Source organism: Macrobrachium nipponense, chromosome 6 (genome assembly GCF_015104395.2).
Source record: "Macrobrachium nipponense isolate FS-2020 chromosome 6, ASM1510439v2, whole genome shotgun sequence".
Classification (NCBI taxonomy): Eukaryota; Metazoa; Arthropoda; class Malacostraca; order Decapoda; family Palaemonidae; genus Macrobrachium; species Macrobrachium nipponense.
In genome coordinates, this window is record NC_061108.1 from 132,847,549 (window position 1) to 132,857,305 (window position 9,757).

The following is a 9,757-nucleotide window of genomic DNA, read 5'->3' on the forward strand; positions in this document are numbered from 1 at the left end:
ATCACGAGAAAGTGTTTGTTTCTGATGTCTCTTGCAACGGCAAAAAGAATCAGTGAGTTGCACGCCCTTGAATCAAGAGTTGGCTTCAAGGAGACTCAGCAATTTGTTCATTTCAGTCCCATTTTTCTGGCCAAAAATGAAAACCCTTCGAATCCCTGGCCCAGGAGCTTCGAAGTTAAAGGACTTTCTAGCTTGGTGGGCAGAGAGGCAGAAAGATCCCTGTGCCCAGTTAGAGCTCTAAAGTTTTATCTGGACAGGAAGAAGCAGTTGGGGGGTTCGCAGAAAAGTCTTTGGTGCTCAGTGAAAGACCCCAAGAGAGCAAATGTCTAAGACGCTTAGCCTTCTTTGTGAGAAGTTATCACAGAAGCTCATAAGAAGTGTCCAGATGATTCGTTTAATCTCCTAAGAGTGGGAGCCCACGAAGTTAGAGCAATCGCAACCTCGGTGGCGTTCCAAGAAATATGTCACTAAAGAACATTTTGGATACAACTTATTGGAGATGCAACTCTGTGTTTGCATCCCATTATTTTAAAAGACGTACGAGTTACCGTATGATAAATGCTTTTCGTTAGGTCCGTTTGTGTCAGCACAGACGGTTCTGGGTAAAGGAGAAAGCACCAATCCTTAAAATTATGTACGTAACCCTCTTGTCGGATGTGTTCTCGGGTTTTCGGTTGATGGGAGTGTCAGTTGTCGCACAGGCGGCCTTCACTTCTCTTTATTTGAAAATCGAGTGACATCTGACTATTAGAGGGGTACAAAAATTTGTTATTTTTGTATGTATGATTTTTGATTTTCGAGTTTTGTGGTTTGTTTGCAAAGAGTTTGGGGATAAACTCTAGGCAATCTTAGAACTAACACGGGTTAGGATCGGGTGATCGGGATTGGTTGTGTGCTCCTTAAATTAGTGCGTGTTGTCATATAAGCGGATGTGCTCCATTGACACCCGCCATTTAGGATTCTGTCGAGTAAGTGGGAAAGAGACCCCATCGACAGATCCACAAGAATTCTTGGCCACAGATCACTATCTCGCTAAGGTTCTTGAGATGAAGCAGACTCCTAGGCGGTAGCCACGAAGTCTTCCATCTAAGAAGGTAGGAACTAAGGTTTATTTATACCTACAACATATGTTGTTTACCTGTCTAGTCAGTTAGTTAGCTGTCTCTTGCCCTCCACCAAAGGGTGTCAATCAGCTATGTATATACTGACAGGTAGGTGAATGTATGAAAATGACATTGTTATGATACAATAAAGTTTTCGATTACATACTTACCTGGCAGTATATATAATTGAAGACCCACCCAGCCTCCCCGCAGGAGACAGGTGGAAGAGAGATTATGATTAGAAAACGGGAATAGTTCCTAGCCCTGCCACCCAGAGCAGGGCGGTAGATCACCTGACCTACCTGTAGCGAGTGCCGCGAAATTTGAAATTCTGTCGGGAACGACGGAGTCTATAGCTATGTATAATCTGCCAGGTAAGTATGTATGAAACTTTATTGTATCATAACAATGTCATTTTCAGAGGATACCCATTGTCATTTTGTATTTCTTTGTAGAACAATAAATATTGACAAATATGTATAGGATTTTTATTCTTCCTGAAGAATGATATTCAGTGGAGTGTTGTTGTTGATCTATGTTAACCTTCCATGAGTATTTTAGTGTCTTATACATGTATTGGTTATGGAAAACCATTAAAATTTTATCAGGTAAACAAAAACAAAAATTTGAAATAATTTTTATCTCCTAATTGTGGCAGTTGTGATTTATTTACACATTGCCTAATATTTAGGCAATTATCAAACACTTGACTTTTGCTTATATTTCTTAGAAATTATATTAGTTTTCCCTTTGGATTTTTGTTATCTTGGAAATTATAAGTTTTCCTTTTGAATTTTTTTTTCTTGGAAATTGTAATAGGTTTTCCTTTTGATTTTTTTTCTCTTAGAAATTATAATACTTTTTCCTTTTTTTAATCTTGGAAATTATATTTTTCCTTGGTTTTTGTTTTTTTATCTTGGAAATTATAATAGTTTTTCCTGTGGATTTTTCTTTTATCTATTGAGGAAGAGCAGTTTTAGCTCTCAAATTCTGGAAATTTAAAAATCCCATCATAATGCCTGTAATACTACTTCCCACAGACAGATTCAAATGAGCCATGCATGACAGAAGAAAGGAGGTGTGCAGAAGACAACTGCGAGGAACTATTGTTTGATAATCATGACCATTGCATTATGCATGCAAAATGCACATCTAGTGGAACGTTTGGTCCTTGCGAACAGTGCCTGCCATACCTTCAGGCTTGGACTGAGGAGAGAGACATGACAGTGAGTTGTACCCTGTAAGGTCAGGCAAAGGCCATCGCCTGTTGCCATTGGAGTAATAGCTGACAATATAATCATTCATTGGATGTGACTGGGGGATTGTGCTAATCAGCGCTTCAATCCTTCCAGGCCCTGAAGAAGATTCAGAGGAGAATACTGGTGATGAAAAGGTTAAAGAATAGAAATCCTTCACTGCCAGACTGGGTGTCAGATGACATAAGGATAGCATATGAGGTTCCTAGAGTGCAGGAGGAGAAGAACACACGATGTAGAGTGAGTACTCATCCTTCTCATGAAATTGTTCTGTACAGTAGAACTGTAAGGAACCTCATTTTTTATTCCCTGATCGAAGTTGTACTTAGAAATTTATGCATATTGTATAAATTGAATTATAGTACAGAAGCATGCTAATTTTGAATAATAAAAGATAGAAAAAATTAAAGCATGCATTCTTTTGAATATACATTGGGATTTTGGTGGTGGTTTTGTTGTTAGAAAATGAACTTTTGACAAGGAACAAAACTGCAATAATTGGAAAATCTAGCACAGCAGAACTATGGCATTCATAGCAAACCTGGTGCTGGAGACTCAAGACCTTAGAAGTTAAAACTCACAAATTAACCCAGCTGAATGTTTTGCATGGCAGTGCTGGCACAGGAAAAATTCTTGTTCTTGAATTTATGATGCTGAATTTAACATTTGCTGTGTACTGGGAAGTAGTATTGCTAATACAAGGATTTTTATTTTTTTTATCCTAAAAAGTCAACAGTCATTTTAAGATATTTTGCTCTCTTGTGTTTCAAAGCCATTAGACTTCATACGAATTATCTTTAGAACTAAAGTAGTACAGCAAAGGTATGGAACTATTTGGACCACCTTGCACTTTGGAACTGTGCTTTCATATGAAGTTGAAAGACAAGAATTCAGATGGAGGTTACTTAGGTGATACCCTGTAATCGAGGTTTTTGTCAGTCTCTTGTTTCCAGTTACATTTCTCTTTTTGCCTTTTATTTTGTATGCATATCCCTGGGTCTCTTCAGCTACCCAATGTCCTCATCTTGCTCCAGTTTTCATTTTTTGGTTAGTAACAAATGCTTATGATGTCCTTTGTGCTTCTGTAGTTGTATTAAACTTATATGAAATAGTACGTAATAATAAAAAGTAATAAACAACGGAATTGATTTTGATTGTCTGTTATCTTTGCCTATTGCTGTTAGTAGAAGTGTGTTCTCAACTGAAGAAGAAACATTTATCACTGCAGTATACATTTAATCACTTGGAATGCAGTATTATTTGTACAGGCAGTCCTAGGTTATTGGCAATCCAGCTTTATGGGGCTTATCTAGTGCCATAAAATCAGTGATTTATGGCGCCATAACAGGCCGAGTTGCGGTTATCAGCGCCATAATGGTGCTTATGGCCGAGTTTTGGTTAATGGCGGTTTTTGCTTATCAGCATCCCGTTGGGAACGGAACCCCCGCCGATAGCTGGGGACCGCCTTAATAAGAATGGTCTAGATCATGATATTTGTTACATATATGTAGCAGGTATTAACCCACAAGGTGCGGCGCATTGCTAAAATCGATGCTTTATATGCCGAGTAAGGACAACGTCGATATTATCGACGCTTTATTTTCAAATATCGCGGTTAATTTAGCCCCTCCCCTTAGGTCTGTTTCAGTGACGTCTACAGTCTCACCAGCCATTCAGCTCACTCTTGGACATAAAAGATGCCAGATTTCTCTTAATCATAGGTATCAAAATAGCATAATTGTTAACCTTCCGTCAGCCGTGGAGGGTGGGACCATGGAGGATTTCATATCTTGAATTTACAACGTTCAAAAATTTATATAAATCTTTGTTTATATTGTAAATTTTGGTGATAATGGCTTTTGATGATGATGCTTATTCTTTTCCATCAAATACTGATAGAGACAATTATAGCAACAGTGACAATAGTAATATTGGTTTAAAAGATGTTTGCATATGTCCGTAAACATATACACATATATGTACACCGATTCAACCAATTAATAACTGCTGCATATAATTTGCAATTTTACAGGTGTTTCTTGAATAGCTAAGGAGTAATATTGTCATGAAAAAAATGTGAAATTATCTCGGAAAATACGGCATAAAGCATTCCAAAACTAAAATGCATTTTTTGAAAGAACGTTTTCTTTCCAAAATATATTCTTTTTAAATATTAATTTTCTAAATATCTTTTATTTCAATTTTTATTATTAATCTGCAAAACTAGGAGAATACAACCATGTATAAGATTAGGTGATATGTTAAAAAATGAGCACGAAAATATTGGTTCTATTACAGATGTTGCTAATGCATAATAGTGCCGTCGTCCTTTGGCAGCAACCCCCTAGCACCTCTTGGGTTAAATAGTGATGAAGTATGCATGTGATAGTGCTTCAGGCTAATCTGATTTAAGTGATTTTGTGTTAGTTTGAGAAAGCCCCAAGATGCATACTACTATAGTGGCCAATGCTCGTGTGATTTTTTTTATGCCAGTGATTGAGGTGCCCAGCAGAGCAAGGGTTCAAGTGCTGTTTTTTTACAAACAGAAAAATGCATTTTAAAGTTTTTAGACATCAATATCTTTGAAACCAACCATGCGATTGTATTCTAGTTTTCCTCATATTAAAGGACATTTATCCCTATGCCATATGCATATCAACATATGGCATTACGTATTATATGTTACAGTGGTACCTCGACATATGAAAGGCTCAACTTACGAAAAACTTGAGATACGAAAGCAAATACGAAAAATTTTACAGCTCTACATACTACATACAAAAAGTTTTCAAGATACGAAAGGTGGTTGCTGTAAAGTCCCGAGATTCGCCCGGACCACCGAGAACAATTTTAAAACTCCCGCGCTGCCAACTGAGTAAACTCGCCACCATCCTCCCGCTCTTCCATTGGTTCCTGATGCTAGTCACCCCATAAGATCCTGCACTCCTATTGGTCAGCATCTACCCCTTGTGCTTTAAGTATTTTATTGGTAAAAGGATGCTGTAAATTGAAAAACTTATTCATGCAACATGAGGTAAAGATAGAATAAAGAATAGAAATGAATGGTTATTATACTGTTTGGTAGTTTCAGTAGTTGAAGAGAGATAATGAAAATTTATGGCTTACTGTGTACTAGGAAAAGTGATTGCTTGGCGATCGTTCGATACTGGTAAGTGCTGGATGTAATCAGAAGTTTGGAAGTTTTTGTTTTTGTTTGTTTATTATAGTTAATGGTTACTTAATAATTATTTGAAATTAGTACATGCAATACATTTAATAAAAAAATTGTGAATTAGATATCATATATAAAATAAATCGGACCGCTATCATCGAAGCCAACGAATATGTATTTTTTAGAATTCTTCTTCTGTTTTAATATTACGTTACGTATATGTTTCATTATAGCTGTCAGTAACTCTGTATCTCCATTAGGTAAAGATAGTATAAAGAATAGAAATGAATGGTTATTAGTATACTGTTTGGTAGTTTCATTAGTTGAAGAGAGATACTAATGAAAATTTATGGCTTACTGTGTCCTAGGAAAAGTGATTGCTTGGCGTTTGTTCGGTACTCGTAAGAGCTGAATGTAAACGATCGATTGGAAGTTTTTTTGTTTTTTTGTTTCTGTATTATAGTTAATGATTAATTCATAATTATTTGAAATTAGTACATACTGATTATTTATAAATTTTATTGGCATATTCTAAGCTTTTAGCTTCTTAGGTTTAGATGTCAGAATCATAGACTAGGCTACAGTAGCAACCGCTAACATAGGCTAGGCTTATTGCTAAGGGACATATGCTAAAGTCCTTATATATGTAGTAAAAATGGGGTTGAACATTACATGCAGTTGAATATTACTCAAGTATGTACAGTATTTTGCCTTTTTGGAGTCATATTTCTTCCGTCGGATCGGCGTCGTAACCCTAGAACATGTGTTGTAGGCCTGGAAATATAATTTACTGGGGTGTTTTTGGAGGGCTTGGAACGGATTAGCCATTTTACATGTAAAATGTGGTCCAAGATACGAAAACCTCATGATCCGAAGGGCACCTCGGAACGGATTAATTTTGTATCTCGAGGTACTACTGTATACTTAAGCTATAGCATGAAATGTAAGGTAAAGTAGTACTGTATTGTGTGCTGGCTCTTTGTTGTTCTTGGTTATAAGACTTTTGCAGTTGAATATACTTTTTTTTTTTCTGGCTATCTCTTGATTATTGACATTATAACATAATAAATGTTATATAATAAATCCTCTGTATCTGGGGGATGGGTACCATCTCCCTCCAGCAAATAGCTAAATTCCCTGAATACTTAAAACCCCTCTAAAAACGTTTAGAACTGCCTGTTTTGATAGTTTAAATGTAAAATAATCTTAAACTGATTATATATGAGTATTTTTATATTTTTATCACAAAAAGTGCATTTAATCACAAAAATTATATGCAAAAAATTCAGTATTAATTTGTTAATATTTTTCAGTAAAAAATATGGCAAACAGGCAAATTTTCTGCGAATGTGTATACATGGTCCATAGAAATTTCTGCCAAAATATGTACTATCTTTGAAACCAACCATACAATTTTAATCTAGTTTTCACCATTTTAAAGGAATTTTATCCTGGTACCATATAGTAGTATCCAAAATTTATGGCATTATTATTTATCACTATATGTTATAATTAAACTACAGTGTAAAATGTAAGGTAAAGTAGGGTGGGCTGGCTTGTTATTTTGCCTGATTATATGTAACAAATTTTGTGGTTGAATATACCTTTTTTTGGTCATCTCTTACTTATTGACATTACAACACACAAATTATATAGTAAAAAAAAAAAAAAAAAAAAAAAAAAAAAAAAAAAAAAAAAAAAAAAAAAAAAAGTCAATGTTGAACCAAAAAACATCAGTAAACTTAATACAAAAAAAGGCAGAAATGGATTTAAAGATTTCAAACATCAATATCTTTGAAACCAACCATGCTTTCTCCAAGGCAGTAAAAGAAAGACTTGCGTATCTCTAGGTTCCGAGCTTGGTCGATGACCAACATCCGCCTCGCATACACATGAGTTGCCAGATGCCACAGATTCCTTGTTTTACAATTTTTTATTTTTTTAACCGGTTTCCAGCTAGCACTAGAAGGTTATCCTATTTTTAAAACTGAAGGGTTGTTAGCTATGGAAAATATAAATTGATTAATAATTTGTCATTTCACCTTTTTAACTTCTCAATGGACCTATTTTTTTTAACATAATGTGTCAAAAAGATTACAATTATTTTAATTTATTAGAAACTCGGTTTGAGACCATTAACGAGTTATCTTGTAAAATTATACCTAATTTTGTCTATCACAAGAGATATTGTATGCTTAGTTTTTAGTAATCTTGAAAATGGGCATTGAATAGAAAACAAACGAAAAGAAGAAATAAAACAGATTCTCAAAGTCACCACTGGAGAGCTAATAAGGGTGGGTAATCGGTGTAAAAGAAAAAAAAAATTTGCTCAACATTTTCTTCATATTTTTGGAATTTTATTATATTTGATGGGTTTTCCTATAGTCGCCCAACGAATATTATTTTCTCGGTATCTAACAACAACAGTTTTACAGTAATATATATGATGTATATAAGAAATACATGTATGAAATTTCTGCAATAAATGTGAGTGATTTTATACAAGCAAAGATGAGAAGTAATTGTTATACTGCTAACTTGAAGTTCATTTATTTTAAGAAAGTGTTGATGCCCATATAAATTATTAGAATCAAATGGAACCTACATAAATACTTTTCAACCTCCAATATATCACATTATTAGACAATACTGTATTCTCAGTTCAGTAAAACAAAATATGTGAAATGATGAAAATTTTGAGCTCTTCATTAGATTGGCACTCCCTCTAAGGCTGGAAGCTGTAATATTCAATGTCAGAGGGAAAATTTTGTCACATGACAATGTTGAAGTTGAGTACAGTGAAATCCTCAGCAGACATATACGTATCAATGAAAGTGGGCTGTCTTCTAACATTAGTGTTTGAAGAGGGGTCTTGTTCTGATCCTAGCCACTTCAGATCACAAACCTCCATGTACGTACAACTCTGCCTAGAAGTGCTATTGGCTTCCTGGTCCTAAACCAGATGTTCCAGTTGAAGGGCATGGTCCTCACTTCCTCAGTGGAGCTTTACATGCTCATGAGGTGCTTTTAACAATCTTGACCATTGTATAAAGTCTGGCCTTCATAGCCTTTTATACTCCAAATTCTCCTTTAGGTGCCGATCAGCCCAAACGTGAGGCTCCATATAAAGACCTCATCCTCAAGACTTGTCTTGATGTTAGTTTTGGCACCAGAAGGATACGAGAGCTGCATGGGGTCATGTCAAGCCTGGCATTTGCAAGGGTAGGGTATGCTCTTACTATCTGGAGGGCATCAGTTCATGACTGTGGGTTTGGGAATTTACCCATCCCATAATTATGGGACTTAGTAGTTGGCGATAGACTCAAAATGCTTTTGAGCCTGGTATGTGTTTTGTTGGGCTGCTTTGACAGGAATACTTTGCCTGGAGTCAACATTTTAGGCTTGAGTGTGAATTTGAGGCTGTTTAGAGGGTATATCAGTCATTTGTTGAGAGGGATGATGCTGTGCCCTGCACAAGAGCCATTAAAATTTGGAAGCATGCAAATCCTATTGTTCAGGAGTAAGTTTTCTGTGGCAGAGGTACCGAGGGCAAAGGTGTAGTGCAGGCTGACCATCATCACATCTTTTTAGGCTCATCATCCACAAGTGCTTGGACTCCTCCTGAGGACCAGCTATGGCTGCTCTACACATTGGAGAGCTACCCAAGCTCCATGTGAATCATCTGTTTGGAAATGGCTAGGGCAGGAAAGATTTAAAGATTTATATAAAAGGAGAATGGTATGTACATAAATCAATTTATATGGAAGACTGAAGTTGACTGCATAAATTTGGCTTACATCAACCACTTCAGTCTTTGTTAGTATCCTGTGAGCCATAAAAGTCAGTGATTCTAAATTTTTAATACACAAGAAAGATCTTACATGGACAAGGTAGTATAGGAGGGACAGTTGATCATGTCCATAGGAATCTTTCTGTTGATAAAGAATAAAACTGAGATTTTTGTTGTTTCTGATGATCATTAAGTATAACTTCATACATTATAGGCTGCCTTAGTTTGTATGATACCAGCCACCATTTTAGTGACTTTAATTTTTATTTTAGCTATATATATATATATATATATATATCTATATATATATATATATATATAGATATATATATATATATATATATATATATATATGTATATATATATATAATATATATATATAATCATCCCTTTTATCTCTTTATTTCTTACAGTGTGTGTATTCTTCTTTTCCAGG